The following is a 3,640-nucleotide window of genomic DNA, read 5'->3' as shown; positions in this document are numbered from 1 at the left end:
TTGTTTATCTCATGGATAATGTCAATAATAATAACTCATGATGACCTATATTCAACTAGATATATGTGCCTGGATCACTCCCCACCACATGATGCTTGCCATGTGGAGAATAATCGAGGTCGGAATGAGAATGAATACTATTGACTCTTGCATAAAAGTAAAGACTAAATATTACAAGTTAGGCCCTTCACAGAGGGAAGTAGAGGTTGTCACACACTTTTGAATTGGATGTGCAAGCTCTTAATGCAAAGGAACGTCACTTTATATTGCTCCTTATGATAGGAACCTTTATTATGATGTTCGTAAGTTTTATTGTGTTACCATCACAAGTTCTTACAAAGCTTATTTCACCTTACAATAAAAGATCATACATATTAGGAACAATTTTTTATTGCTTTTCACCGATGACAACTTACTTGAAGGATCTTATTCAATCCATAGGTAGATATGGTGGACTCTCATGATAATAAACTAGGTGTAATGGGTTTTGGATGCACAAGTAGTATCTCTACTTAGTACTAAATTTTCTAGCAAAAGATTATGAGCAAGCACCACATGTTAGAGGATCCATGACAATATAACTTCTATGTGAATATAAACAAACATAACCCATTACGTTGCCTTGCTTGTCTAACATCAACTACTTGATCAAGCTTGAAACTAATGAATGGGGGCTCACAATCATAGAAGATGTCCAAGATAGTATATTTATATGTGAAATCTCTCTTCCCTTATTATTATTTCATGAATTGCATAAATGAGCAATGATAAGTTTGTTAACTTCTAATACATTTTACCAATTATACTTCTTATATGTGAAGTCATTACTCCCCATGGGACTAGCATCTGAAATTTTATTATTACAGCTAAGATTGAAACAAGAAAGTAAAGCAATGATACTCACTCCTATTATATAACTTGCACACATGATTACATATAGAATGATCACGAAACAAGCACCCGAAAACTACTTCATGCTAATACTTCATTCTTCTAAATCACGGAGTAACTAAGGATCAGGCTAAAAGAGATAATGATTATAAAAGTGATGGTGATATGATACTGGGGCACCTCCCCCCAAGCTTGGAACAAGCCAAGCTGTTGCCCACACCCGTGTACTCAAGTTTACTTCTTCGGTTATGGTGGTGGTGATGAAGTGGTAGGCTTATCCTCCGTCTTCCACGACATGGGTGCTACTTCTTGAGCTTTGTTGGGCCTCCAAGCATAGTGTTTTGCAGGACAGCAGCAAATTTCCCTGCAAACAAATAACAAAGAGTCTCTTGTGTCCCCAACACACCCAATATAATGGCAAATTGTATAGGTGCACTAGTTCGGTGATAAAAGTGTAATAATGATGGTAGAAATATATTTTTATAATCTGAACAAACAAAAATAGCAAGGTAGCAAGTGATAAAACGGAGCACAAATGGTATTGCAATGCTTGAAAACAAGGCCTAGGGTTCATACTTTCACTAGTGCAATCTCTCAACAATGCTAACATAGTTAGATCATACGGCAATCCCTCAACATGCGATAAAGAATCACTCCAAAGTTCTTATCTAGCGGAGAACATAAGAAGAAATTGTTTGTAGGGTATGAATCCCCTCAAAGCTATTCTTTCCGATCGATCTATCCAAGAGTTTGTACTAAAATAACACCAAGTTAACCTTTCCGATCAATCTATTAAGAGTTCATACTAATCATAACACCAAAAAAATTTCAGATACATAATACTCAATCCAACACAAAGAACCTCAAAGAGTGCCCTAAGATTTCTACCGGAGAAACAAAGACAAGAAAGTGCATCAACCCCAATGCATAGATTACCCCAATGTCACCTCGGGAATCCATGAGTTCAGTGCCAAAACGCACATCAAGCGACTCAATATGGTACCCCATTATCACCACGGGTTTCATAGCAAGACATACACCAAGTGTTCTCAAATCCATAAAAGTATTCAATCCGATAAGAAATCTCAAAGGGAAAACCCAATTCATCACAACAAGATAGAGAGGGTAAAACACCATATGATTCAACTATATTAACAAATCTCGCGATACATCAAGATCGTGCCATCTCAAGAACACGAGAGAGAGAGAGAGAGAGAGAGATAGAGAGAGAGATTAAACACATAGCTATTGGTACAAACAATCAGCCCTGAGGGTGGACTACTACCTCCTCATCATGGTGGCCGCCGGGATGATGAAGATGGCCACCCGTGATGATTTCACTACAAAAAAAAGACACACCCATGACATTTTGGGCCGAACGAATTTTTTTCTATCATACTTATGACACTTCTATGATGATAATTGTGACAAAACCCGGTATCATCATAGATGTGGTGGGCTCCTACTTCTATGACAAAAAATCATGACAGAAAACGGGCTTTTCGTCCTAGGCGGGCCGGAGACGCAGCTGCATGACATTCTTTGGGCCGTCCATGACGGAAAAAACCATGGTAGAAGCGAGGGCGAGGAAAATATCGGGGTGTTCCCGGTTACGGTGGGTGGTCGGGGCCGAGCGATGCACAGAGGTTTGCGCGTTTCTCTCGTACACGCACGCACGTGGGTGCGAGGCGTTGGGCTCTAACTGAACCCGAGCGAGGCCTTCGCCTACTGAACCCGAGCGATTGCACTACACGCTACGCGTTACTGAACCCGAGCGATCGATCGATGGCTGTTAACTCAACCCGATCGAGCGATCCTTCACTACTGCTGCTAACTGAAGCTGATCGATGCTGCCTCTAGATGAACAGTGAGCGTTGCGTTGCGGGGGGGCGGGGGGAGGGGGTTGGATGAAGAGTTCCCGGTGGGGGTGGATGAACAGGACCCCGTGGTGTTGCCTATGGATGAATAGGACCCCGATCGATCGAGCCGGTTGGGGTTGGATGAACAGGACCCCATGGAGGGCTGGATGAACAGGACGACCCCGTGGAGGGCTAGATGAACATTAGATGGTGGAAGGGTGGATGAACAGTAGCCCGTGGAGGGGTGGTTGAATAGGATCCCATGGAGAGGGCTAGTTGAACAATGGCCGGTGGAGTAGCGCACGGTGGAGGCTGGATGAGCGGGAGCCCGTGGATGAATAGTCGCAGGTGGAGGCTGGAGGAGGTCGACGGGGGATGAACAGTAGCCCCGTGGAGGCTGGAGGAGATCGACGGTGGAGATGAACAGTATCTCGTGGAGTCCCGTTTTGCGGTACGCCACACCCCTCCCGATGAACATGACCTCCGTTTCGACTGTAGCGCTCCAACACAAGTCCGCTTCCTCCATTTTGCAGTACGCCACACTCCTCCCGATCAACAGGACCCTGTTTTGACCGTAGGAGGTCCAACAAAAGTCTGTTTCCTCTATTTTGTGGTACGCCAGACCCCTCCCGATGAACATGATCCTGTTTCAAACGTGGCCGGTCGAACACAATGTTGTTTCCTCAATTCTGCGGTACGCCAGGCCTCATTTCCATTGACTGTTCTGTCCAAGCCCTCCCGATGAACATGACGATGCATTCTGTTCCGACTCAGCAGGTTGACTCCCCATGAACACGACGATGATGTTGTTTCTCAGTTCTGACCCAACCATGTACACGAGCCCTGGCCATAGGTATGGGTGAGTAGGTATTCGAGAACCCGCCCGTATG

The sequence above is a fragment of the Triticum dicoccoides genome, chromosome 3B (assembly GCF_002162155.2).
Source record: "Triticum dicoccoides isolate Atlit2015 ecotype Zavitan chromosome 3B, WEW_v2.0, whole genome shotgun sequence".
Lineage (NCBI taxonomy): Eukaryota > Viridiplantae > Streptophyta > Magnoliopsida > Poales > Poaceae > Triticum > Triticum dicoccoides.
The sequence above is the reverse complement of the archived record's forward strand: the minus strand, read 5'-3'. Positions refer to the sequence as shown.